We start from the raw sequence: 13,133 nt of genomic DNA, 5'->3' as shown, positions 1-13,133 counted from the left end.
AGTTTACATATTAAAAGGCATAATCTATGGATTCCTGCTTCAAGGTTGGCCATAATAGGGTATGGCAGGCAAATACTTCCATTGTAATAATCAGGAAAAATGATAAATTACAAAAATAAACTTTTAAAAACAAAAGAGAGCTATAAGAACAAAGTAATGGGAACTAAACTAAAATTTCAGAGAAGAAAGATCCCTAAATAGGAAATTGAATGGTCTCTGGTAGTTTTCTTAATTGGAGACATTTGCAAATTCTAGGATTGGCCTCAGGATTGGACTTCAACCAAATTGAGGGATTTTATGGAGGAAAGATAAATCAGCAGAGGTTTTGGCAGTCTAGAGCTGGCATGATAAACTAGAAAATAGAAGAGTCCCAAACATAAGGGAAATTTGCTGAGTTCTAAGAGGGTTTAGGAGACCCAGGAGTGCCTGGGTGAGAAAGGAAAAGTGGAAATTCCCACACTCTTGCAGTATGTGTAAGTGTGGCCTGTTGTCTTAGTTTATCTGGGACTCAGGGGGCTCCCAAAATGTGAACCTTTAAGTATTAAAACCAAGAGAGTTCCAGAATGAATTGGTCACCACTAACTGTTTAGAGAAAAAAGTCCAAGTAGTGATGGAGCCTAAATACACAACCAATCTCCTCCTCAAGACATTTGCCAAATATTTAACTTGCATAAAGTCTGGGGCTAAAGAACTAAATTCAAAATATGCAAAGGTTACACTTTAAAAGTTGAGGAAATTGAGACAATCAAAAGCTTGTCAGGGCCATGCTTAAGAACCTGGATGGAGTAAATCTTACTAAAACTGAAATCCAATCACAACTCAACCAATCCTTGATGGGATTATAATGACCAGCTCCTCACTGTGTAACAGAGGAAAGGAGAAACTCCGACTGGTAGAGAGTATCATATGGAGATCCTATGGTTCTTTTATGTCAATGTTCAGTATAGAATCCTTGGACACAAAAGGAGCAGGAAAATGTGAGCAATAATCAAGAAAAAAAAAATGGGTAGAAACAGACCTGCAGAAATGTAGGTATTGGAGTGTATGTATAAGGAGTTTAAAATAACTATAATTAACATGCTACGGAAAATAGTGGGGAAAATTGACAAAATAGATAAAACATAAGAAATTTTAGAATTTTAACTAATAATGATAGTAGAGAAAAAGAATCGAGTGGACATCCTAGAACTACAAAACACAAATATTCAAACAGCTGTCTAGGATGGCAGAGGATATGATTAGTAAATTCACAACTGGTCAGTGGAAACTATCCAAATTAAAGCATAAAGAGAAAAAAAGAATAGAATGAACAAGAGGAATATGAAAAAAATCAAAAAGTATAAAACCTGTAGTTAGAGTTGCAGAAGGAGATGAGACAGAAAATGTTTGAATAGATAATGGTCAAGAATTTCTAAAATTTATAAAAACCATTATCCCACAGATTCAAGAAGCCCAGTAAACTTCAACGATACATAAAAGCAGAATGAACTACATAGTCACATTTAAAAAATTTTTTTAAATATTTATTTATTTTTGAGACACACACACACACACACACACACAGCACGAGGGGGGGGAGGGGCAGAGAGAGGGAGACACAGAATCCGAAGCAGGCTCCAGGCTCTGAGCTGTCAGCACAGAGCCCGATGTGGGGCTTGAACCCACTAGACGTGAGATCATGATCTGAGCCGAAGTCGAACACTTAACCGACTGAGCCACCCAGGTGCCCCCATAGTCACATTTTATTTAAGCTATTAAAAATTAAAAGACAATGAAAAAGTCTTAACAGTCAGAAAAAAAAAAAAAGACACATTGCATTCAAAGAAGAAACAATAAGATTAATAACTAACTTATAATTATAAATTATTGGAGTCTGAAGACAATGAAATCACACCATCAAAGTAATAAGAGGGGTAAAAAATTTCCAATCTGTAGCTCTATACCCAACAAAAATATTCTTCAACAGTATGAGAAAGAAAGACCTTTTTAGACAAACTGAATATGAGAGAATTAATGAATCCCATTCAAGCAAATAGCCATTCCAAGAAATACTGTAGGAAATTCTTCAAGCTGAAGGAAAATGATCCCTAATGGAAGCAGGAAGAAATAAAAAAACACCAGATAGGGTAAATAGATGAGTGAATGTAAGCAGATATCAACTGTCTAAAGCAGTAATGAAACAGTCCTGTGGAGTTTGTAACATCACAGAAGAAAGAAAGAAAGAAGAAAGAAAGAAAGAAAGAAAGAAAGAAAGAAAGAAAGAAAGAAAGAAAGAAAGAAAATAGGTTAACAATAGCACAAAGGATAGAAGAGTAAAAAACAGTTGTAAAGCTGAAATGTTTCTTTTGTTATTTAGGAGGTGGTAAAAATATTAACATAGACTTTTAAAGTCAGGGTTGCATATTTAAACTTGTAGGATAATTGCTAAAAAAAATTACAAGAATATATATCTAGAAAGCTAATAGAGGAGAATATATTAAATAAAACACTTGAGGAACCCAAAAGAGACAGGAAAGCAGAGTAAAGAAATAAAGGATGTATGTGAAACAGAGAAATGAAAAGCCAGTGAGTGTCAGTTATTACAATCCAGGTAAATGAATTAAACACTCCTAAAAAATTGAATGTTTGGCAAAACCTTAACTATATGCCATTTATAGGAGATATAAGTTAAATGTAAAATTGCAGCTGGGTTGCAAATAAACAGATGGTAAAAATATGCATCATGAAACACTAACAAAGCAAAGTTACTGTCACCATATTTATATTGAATAGAATATTTTAGTGGAACATAGCAATTGTTCAATAAATTGTTAGCTCAAGTTATTAAAAGAAAATATGTTATAAAAAATCTGAAATCGAATGATTTGGAATTCTATAATATAACTTAGGGATGATCTTAAAAATTTTGTACTATATTTCTTCCAAGCTACTTTTCAGAATCTGCCATAAAACTTTGGTTTTATTTGCCCAGGTATATTTTTCAACTGATTATATATTTGTTGACATGTCACCACAGTTAAAGCAAGACTCTATTTGTACATTAAATATTTTCAATTTGGGTTCTCTAAAATACATCAGGTACATTTTAAGGGGAGGGCTATGATATGCCAGCATGCTTGAAATTCAGATAGCCATGAAAAATCAGAATTTGGAGGTTCAATCCTTAAATTGCTAAATCCTCTGTGTTACAGACATTGAAACTTAAAAATCTAAAGCATTTATTTTTTTTAATGTTTATTTATTTTTGAGAAAGAGAGAGACAGAGCACTAGAGGGAGAGGGGCAGAGAGAGGGAGACACAGAAACCAAAGCAGGCCCCAGGCTCTCAGCTGCCAGCACACAGTCCAAAGTGAGACTTGACCTCACAAACTGTGAGACCATGACCTGAGCCGAAGTCAGACACTTAACCTAATGAGCCGCCCAGGTGCCCCCCAAAAATCTAAAGAGTGTAGGTCTTTGCAGGCATCCACTTATTTTGCAAGTGAAAGAAATGTAGCCCACAAAGGTAAAGATAAAGGGGTGTATCCTTGGCATCCTGAATCATTGTCTGATATTCTTTTTACTTCAGTATCCTGAAGGCCTTCCTAAAACTCATTTAACAAGTATTTTGGAGTATTTTCTATATGAAAAGCCCTGATCTAATCATTGGAAATACAATAAAGGGCAAGGCCCTGCTATCCATAGGCTTACAGCCTAAAAAAGAACATAACATTACATTTTAAAAATTATTCTTTTATTAAATATTTAATGAGTGCAATCACATGTAGTAAAATCTCAAGAGTGAGATTCAGCCTAGTGTACTTTTCATGGAAGACTTTCTCAATGAAGGGAATTAGAGTTAACTAGGGAAAGTCAACTAGGGAAAGGGAAGAATATTCCAGGGGGAGAGGAGGAAGTATGATGACCTGAGATAGGAAGGGGTTTGGTGCCATTGGATCTGATAGAAAGCCAGTGTAACTAGAGTCCAGAGAATGTGTGCATGTGGGAAAAGAGTCAGTGTGGGAGGTATAGCAAGACTTGAGATTACAGGTCTGATCCTGAGGAACCTTATAAAGCTTGCTAAGGATTTTGGACCATATTTGGAAAGCAATTAGATATCACCAAAGAAAGGGAGAAAAAAATGTTCAGATTCATGATTTTTTTAAATAATCTGATTTTCAAACTTACATTTCATGAAGACAAAGATGATATTTTTTTAATATAACATTGAATTCTCAAACCCTAAAACACAGTGCCTAACACATAGACTTTCATAAATACCTGATAAAGGGTGGAGATTGGACGGATGGGATGGATGGATGGATGGATGGATGGATGGATGGAAGGGAGGGGAAGGGAAGGGAAGGGAAGGGAAGGGAAGGAAGGAAGGAAGGAAGGAAGGAAGGAAGGAAGGAAGGAAGGAAAGAAGGGAGGAAGGGAGGAATAGTGTGGGAAATGGGTTTAAGCAGATACAGTGGAAGTGGGGACCAGTTCAGATACAATGAATGTCCAGGCAAAACATAACGGTGGCATAGAATAGGAGAGGTAGGTGGTGACAGCAAAGATAAAGTGTACAGATTTGAGAAATTTTAAGGAGACAGGTTAAACATAACTTGTTAATGAATTGAGTATCATGGCTTGGAAAGAGGTTATCAACGATGATTTCCAGTTTCTGCTATGAACTCCTGGATATATGGAGGTGCCATTTATTAAACCAGTAAGAGTAGGTTTGAAGAAATATTGTGAGAGTCCCTAATGGACTTTTCTGCCTTTCTGCAGTGAGTGAAATAAACATAATTCAGTCTTTCTTCTCTGGCTGAGGAGTTTACAGGAGCAAAGCATCCTTATTGGGCTCAGCAGGGAGTATTGCCCAGGGCTATAGATAGAGATGCAAAGCAGTAGGCACTGAAACAGAACCATATGCAAAAAAAAAAAAAAAAAAAAAAAAAAAAAAAATTGTAGGCTTATTAAATTTATTTATTTATTTTGGAGTGAGGTGCTTGTTTTTGATATCAATTTGTTTACTTAACAAATTTGTGTCTTAGTCTCATAAATTACCATATTTCGGGATTCTAAGATGCAAATATTTTCACAACTTAAATTGGGATGTGTCTTACTATTCATAGGGCCTGCCTGAGACTGTTTGTAGCACCTTCATGCAGGTAGTTTAATTTGGGGCCAACAGTGAGTGTGTGAACAGGGAAGGAGGGGATGTCAATGCAAGTCAGTACTATTGAATGGCCATAACTGTAGGCAACTAGCAATTCATCTTGGACCTTTTGTGGAGAGCCTTATAAAATTTGGCTCTGCAGCATCTGCCTGAGGATATTGTGGGCAGTTGTTTGCAGTGGCCCCATTGGGCATGACTTGTCCAAGTCTTTTGTTGCAGGTATGCCAGTACAAAGTGTAGGCATCCCATACTGTGGTGTCAGAGAAATTCTGGGGCATAAAGCAAGATACAAGTGGGCCAAAGACTGCACAGAGCTGTTGCATGTGAAGGGATGCATAAAAGGCATATGTAGTTTACAGTCTAATCGCAGTTCTTTCTTTCTTAGTGCTACATATGATAATAGAGTATCTTAAAATTGATGCCATCTTAGATTTAATGGAACATGGTAGAATATTGACCTTGCAAAGATGAACTTTGTTGAAGTAGGATTTGAATAAACAACATTTGTAAAACTAAATGGAGCCATTGGAGTCGATAAGGCACTGACTGCAATTCTTGTATCTCTTGCGATCATTGGAACTGTACAGACAATTTTCCACATCCAAGAGTTTATCACTAGTGGAGAATATTTTACCTGGGAAGAACAAGTAGACTGGTAAAATGGTATCCTGTTATTTAAAGTGGCAAAGAAGAACAGTTTTCATTTTTGTTCTTAAAGAATTGAATCCTTTGTTTTCACATAAAGTATTTTCCAGAACACTAATTATCTGTTTTATGATAGGGAAGAATGGACAAAATGGAGACAAGAGTGGAGACGAAGCAGGGTTTGGGGGTTCCAGGACCCCACAGCTATATTGACTCCTTATCCCCTCTGCAGGCCTTCTGAGGTTTTTATATGGAACCCTAGAGTTCCCACAAGATTAAGAACCTGTGGTTCACAGGAGACTTGCTTTTCTGAACCCACCAAGGCATTTATTAGTGTCCTTTCTCTCTTATTTGAGACACAATTCTAGCAGATTTGGCTATTTGGTTTCCTGGCTTACAACAGATTTATAAGCAACAAATTACATGAAGGGAATAGTTATTAAAAGCTGGCATGGGAATCTTTACAAAGAGAGGAAGCTGGAAGCTAGAATTATAACTGTAAAACTACAAAAAGCAGCCTTTAAAAAAGGACAATATTCAGATAAATTTGGCATGTGGACAATGACCCAACCCATGTTAATAGTTTGAGAAGTGTTGGAGTTCTTCAAGAAGATGGAGGAGGTATTTAGGATTATAAGAGCACTTTGCACATCCTCTATTCAGCATAATTCTTAAGGTGCTGAAGTGTATAACATAATTTATAATAAATCCCATCCCAAACAGTTTAAGTCAAATAGATTTGATATATAATGTGTCAAGCTTCAGTTAGGTGAAACATTTGTGTGAGAAATTTATTTCTTGAAGTTGTTGAATAAATAAGACATTGCTGTGTACATTAGTATTCTTTCATATCTAAGTAATAGAAAATCCAGCTAAAACTGGTAAATAAAGGGTGTAGTTGAAAGTCAAGAAGTTTCAGGTAGGGTTTGATCTAGCTTACTGATATTACCAAAGAATGGATTTCCTTCTGTTCTCCAATTTGTTTTCCATACTCCCATAGGTCTGGCTCACTTATTGGCCACAAAATAGCTGATTGCTTCTTTATTCATGTCCAACAGGGGTGGGGTAGAGGGCAGTGAGGACAGTGAGAGATGGGAGTTAGTTCTCTTTCTTTAATCATTAAGAGAGTCCTCAGATTGACTGAAACAACACAGTTTGTGTGCCCATTCCTGATACAATAGCTTGATGTACAATAGATGAGATTATATGAATTGATTTAGGCCAATCAAGGCTTACCTCTTCAACTAGAGATGATGTTAATTCCCATGGGCCCCATGGTGATATATATATATATATATATATATATATATATATATATATATGTATATATATATATATATATACACATATATATATGTATACATATACACATATATACATATATATATGTGTGTATATATATATACATACACATATATATGTGTATATATATATATGTGTATATATATATATATATATACACACATATATATATATATATATATATATATATATATATATGGAGAAACAAATGCCTGGGATGGTAGCAGACCATATCCACAGCATTGTTTCATAAGGTAAATATTGATCAACGGGACTCTAAGCTCAGTGAAGTCAGGTATCAACCCTCTCTTGCCCATTGCCATAGCCCATGTGTGAGTAACCAGGACTATTATTAGAGGACCTTAGTAATATTTATTTACTGATGAACAAACAAATGGATTTTTTTTTTGTTTGGAGAAATGCCAAGATTTCAATTTTATTTTTTTTCTACTTCTTGATGCTCTCTGGTTGCTTGTTCTAGCTTAACAAGAAGCAGAAAGTATCAGGATCAGTCAACACACAAGAAGCATTTTCTCTTAAGATGTTAAGCACTATTTCCAAAATAAAAGAGGATGAAATCAGTTGGAATAAGGCAAGATGAAGTCTATCATTTCTTTCCTCAATTATGGATATCAAAAAAAGAAAGAGGTGGAGAAAGAGAAGGGAATGGCGGGGGGCAGGGAGAGAAGGAAAAAAAAGAAAAATAAGAAAAGGATGAAAGCAAAGAAGAAAGGAAGAAAGAGGGAAGGAGAAAGGGAAGGAGGAAGGGAGGGAGAAAGAAAGGAAGGGAGGATAGAAAGAAGGGGAAGGAGGAAGATATAAATAGAATCTGGTTCCCGGGCAAAGGCACTTGAGATAGTGGTTAATCTATGATACGAATTTGCTGTGTGTGTGTGTGTGTGTGTGTGTGTGTGTGTGTGTACACGCACATGTTTCTTTTCCTGATAGAGTAAACATCAAGCCCAGTTTTAGGCCTTTAAATTGACCAAACGGCTATGAGAATGTGGATAGCAAGTTATAAATCACCCAATCACTTGGGTGTGGATAAAAGTCCCGAGCCAAATACCTGAGTGTCCACTTCATAACAGGAATAATAAGGCTATTTGAAAACATGACCCAGACCCCAAGCTATAGTTTTTTTTCTTTTCTAGAGGACTGCCTGACATGTTTATATGCACATATTGGAATTGTATCCAAGGGGGGGAAAAACTATTGACTTTCTGACTTTATAGTCTGTCATTGACTTTTAAGGTATTTCATGAAATGAAGTAATAACTTCGAGATCAAGGGCATTTTCCTTTGGGTCTTCATCAATTATTTCACTTTCTCTTGGCAATGGCCTCCACCCACTTCTTCCGAAATATCACCGGGCTGATGTTGCACTGGAAAAACTTACTCTTTCTCTTTGCCTTCCTGAACGCGTGTTTCATGCATTAAATTGTTTTAATCACTTCAACTTTTACTAGAGTTTGGCAATTGGTACATTGCTGGATTGTGTGTTCTCAATTTAATGTTTTTAGAATTTATTTAAGTAAGTTCCAATGCACTTAGTCATTGCTATTCAAATGAGAGAACCATATTTCAAGGAACGGAGCTCAGGGAGAAAGATGAGGTGAGTAATGAGTAATAAGCAAAAACCATCTATCAAGACACATTGGAGGCTGAAACAGATGGTGAAGAAATGCCCCTGAGTCCATCCCCCCTTGCCCTGAAGGACCTACCAGTTTTATTTCCAGCAAACATACACCTTGGCTGGCTTGCTCTCATAGCTTATGGCCGATGTTTCCTATTTTAAGATTTTAGAGAAGTGGGAAACTGACTTGTTTCTCAGACTTCAACTCGTAAAAAAGTCAGCCCTGTGGGGAAGATAAAGGCCAATGTTAGGAGCCCCAGGCAGGTGCTGACATTTATGGAGGGAGGGTTGGCTCCGTACCCATCCGTAGCACTGGTTTCTGTAGAGTGTTAGGAACAGGACAAAGGAGCAGTGGCATTGAGGGTAAGCATTCAAAGTAGACAAAGCTTGGCCTCTTCACCCTACTTTTACTACTCATCCTCCAAGTGCCCAGGGCATTTTGTGGCCCCATAAATTCAAATTTCAATAGTAAACTTCTCTCTTTGAGGAATTTATCCAGCTTCTGAGCTTCCGAGTCTTCATATATAAAGTAGATCAGATGATACCAGCTTCTTAAGAATGATCTGTGGCTTGCACAAGATAATGTGCGTGAAGAACCTTCCAGAACCAGGCACAGGTTAGTTGTGTTTTTCGCCAGATATTTTCTCTACCCTGGCCTTTCTTGCAGAATCTGGGGAGCTCACAGTGAGCTTAAAGGTAGGGAGGGCTCCACCATAACTGGACATCTGGGACCTAAAATTTGAAAAGTAACTCTTCAGGCCATTTGGCAATCTGTATCAAATCAGCAGTGCAGGGCATCCAGAGCAATTCCATTTCTGGGAATTTATCCTAAAGAGACATTTCACTTAACTCTGCAAAACACACATGTAAAATCCCACATCATATCATTGTTTATAATGGCAAAGAATTACAAACCACCTAAATGACCATCAATAGGGTACTGGTTAAATATGGTACATCCAGATAGTGAAATAATATTCAACTTTTAAAAATGATGTGGTAATTCTATGTTTATTGATATTAACATTTGTTCATGTCACACTATAAAATAAAATATGAGTTTGCAAATCAGCATGCATAGTATGATTGCATATATGAATACATTTATCTATAGCTATGATAATATATATATTTTTAAGTATACTTATTTATTTTGAGAGAGAGAAAGCGTGCATGTGCCCACATCAGTCAGGGAAGGGGCAGAGAAAGTGAGAATCCCAAGCAGGCTTTGCACTGTCAGTGCAGAGCTCGATATGGAGCTCGATTCTATCAACTGTGAGATCATGACCTGACCCGAAATCAAGAATCAGACCTTTATCTGACTGAGACATCCAGGCGCCCCTACCTGCAACCATATTTATAGCTATGCAGAATCAGACGGCTACAGAGATATATCTGGAAGGATGCTAAGTAGGATTTTAACAATGTATTATCTCTGAGTAGTGGCATCTAAGTAAATTCTTTTTTCTTTGTACTTTTCTACCTTGCATGAATATATATTTTTTAAACAGTGGACTTATGTTTATCCAAAACACTAAAACTATGTGTCCCCTGAAAATTTCTGTGCCAATTTGAAACCTTGAGAATAGGTATTTCTATCTCAATCTGTACTGAACTCTGCCTCATCTGTTCGTCACTCTACTGGTGTAATTGCCTAAGTCGCTGATTGTTTTCCCACTAGCCTGGAATCTCTAAACTCAGGGTTTTACCTTTACCCTAGTCCCAATGTCACATACCATTGCCATAATACTCAACGAATGTTTCCAATTTTTAAATCTAGAAATCTGGTGATCTGGAAGCTATCCCAAATTCTGACACTGCCTGGCAGTGAGGCCATGATCAACACTTTCTCCTGAGATGGTTCATCCTGAAACAAAACTAGAATGATCTCTGAGGTTCCTTCTACTCCTAACCTTTGTCATTCTGAAACCGAACTTGTCCAATCCTCACAAATCAAATGAAATCAAAAAAGACAACATACAAAGATGAGCTTTATAGACTCCAAAATGCAATAAAAATGTAATGTGGGATTAAAAAATTTTTAAACACAAACAATAACAATGATGATTCTAATATATCGAGGCTGACATAGAGAAAGCAAATTCTACTAGGATCTGAATGATCTCTTATTGCCCTTCGTCTCCCCCTGCCCTCACCTCTGGGCCTTAATTCCTCACGGAGTTAACACTGATACTCAGTTTGGGGATTAAAGCAGGAGCTGACCTGGATTTGCTCCACGTTGCCCATGCCCTAGATTGAAATGTTAAAGGACTTGGAATAAAAAAAAAAGTTGCATTTTTCAGTAACAGCTTCACAGTAACTGGGGAATTAATGTCAGCCAGACAGTGATTTCCCAGTGGTTGGGTTTGTAGCAAAAGTCTTCAACTTTTATGTGTGGCCTGTTTGAAGTTGAAAATTGTTGTTAGACTCTCCAAAGTTGTTTGAGGTGTCACTCATCCTTCCCTTTTGTGTTGGGGTGAGGATGTGAAGCACAGAGGCTGGGAATAGTTCTGTGACTACCACCTCCAAGGCAGGTCTCTGCCAGGGCCCAATTGAGTCCCTCTCCCAGGGAATTCAAAGCTTTCAGTGCAATGCGGCTCTGCATCCATCCGCAGCCTTATCACCCACTACTCCCTTGCAGGAACTCTTCACTCCGGGAAGAGGGAGGATCTCATGGCCCCATGAATGTGCCATGCAAATGTACGTGTCTAGCATTTTTATTCAACATACGATTTTCCCTCCTAGGATATCATCCCTCAGAGTGGCAATAGCACAGGATAATAATAACAAATAAAGATAGCATAACAACAATAATAATACCAGCAGCTAATGTCTTATTTAGCACTGACTATAGGCCAAACACTTCACAGATGATTTTCTCTTTCGATTGTCTATCAATAACCCATCAGGTAGATACAAATATCTTTATTTTATGGATGAGCTAATCTAGGCCCAGCAAGCTTGAATGAATTAACCAAGGCTATACAGATATGAAGTTGGGATTTGAATCCTGCAGTCTGACTCTAGAGGGGGCTCCTGAGGGGGAGGGGGCTGAGATACCCTGCGTCCCACACAGACACCTACCCATATGGAGTAAGATAGCAATTGAATTCCATTCATGGACTTTGAAGGCAAGGTTTCAATTCCAGCTCCTCCGTGCTCTGAGTAAAGCAAATAGCTGTTACTATAAGATGGAACACTCAGTGCCCATGTGAATGCCCTGCTGGTTTGACATTCTTATTATAGAGGCTGAGAAGCTAGAAATGGCATTGCGTAAACTCCACTGCAGTTATGGCATCCACACAAGACTCGGAGGCGGCCCTGAGCAGTGGGAGGTGGTGATTATGTTCAGAGAGAGCAGATCTTCATAGTGAAAGAAGCTTCTGTAATGGTACCATTTCCAGTATCCCATCTCTAGGGTCAGATGTATTGATTGATGGGTAATGCAGGCAAGGGTGTAAGTGGGCCTTTCTCCTGGGTGTGTCTATATACAGTTAGTAGGTTGCAAATTCTCTGTACCTTCTGTACCCATATCCGTGGTCCTCTAGGAGTTTCTATAAGCTACATAGTATCTTTTTACAAATTTTCCTGCTTGAAACAGCTATACTCGCTTCTGTGTTCTGCAACCCAAGAATCTTGACTGATACACTAGAAGTGTTATTACAGTTAATTACTTAACTTTCTGGAGCCTCAATTTCCTCCTCTGCAAAATAGTAATATTAAAAGGATTGCCTCATGGCGCCTCAGTGGCTTAGTTGGCTAAGTGTCTGACTCTTGATTTCAGCTCAGGTCATGATCCCAGGGTTGTGGGATCAAGCCTTGCGTCGGGCTCTGCACTGAGTGTGGAACCTACTTAAGATTGTCTCTCTCCCTATCTCTCTCTCTCTCTTTCTCTCTCTCTCTCTTTCTCTCTCCCTCCCTCCCTCTGCCCCTACCCCAATTGCACTCTAAAGCTCTAAAATTTAATAAATAAATAGATAAATAAATGGATTGCCTCAAATGAAATAATGTGTGCAAAATATTTATCACAGTATATAGTCTAAATGAGCTCTCACAGAGGGTGAGCAAGTAAATAGGAAGTTAGAATTAGGTACGATATATAGCCAGGGGTGGTAGAATGCACCCAGAACTTTGAAGCCCAAAGGAGGAACAGCAAACACAGCTTGGTCAAAAAAGGCTTTGTAGAAGACATGAAACAAACAAACAAACAAAAGCAGTGCTTAAGTTGAGATCAAAAGTATGATTCCCATACAGTATGTACAGTTTTCTGTGTCTTCTGGATTTTTTTCACTTAGAATCATTTTTCTGAGTTACATCCATATTGTGTGTTCCTCCCTTTTTATTGCTGTATGGAATTCCATTGAATAGATATACCATAATTTCTGAATTCATTCACCAGTTAATG

The sequence above is a fragment of the Panthera tigris genome, chromosome A1 (assembly GCF_018350195.1).
Source record: "Panthera tigris isolate Pti1 chromosome A1, P.tigris_Pti1_mat1.1, whole genome shotgun sequence".
In the NCBI taxonomy this organism is placed as follows: Eukaryota; Metazoa; Chordata; class Mammalia; order Carnivora; family Felidae; genus Panthera; species Panthera tigris.
The sequence above is the reverse complement of the archived record's forward strand: the minus strand, read 5'-3'. Positions refer to the sequence as shown.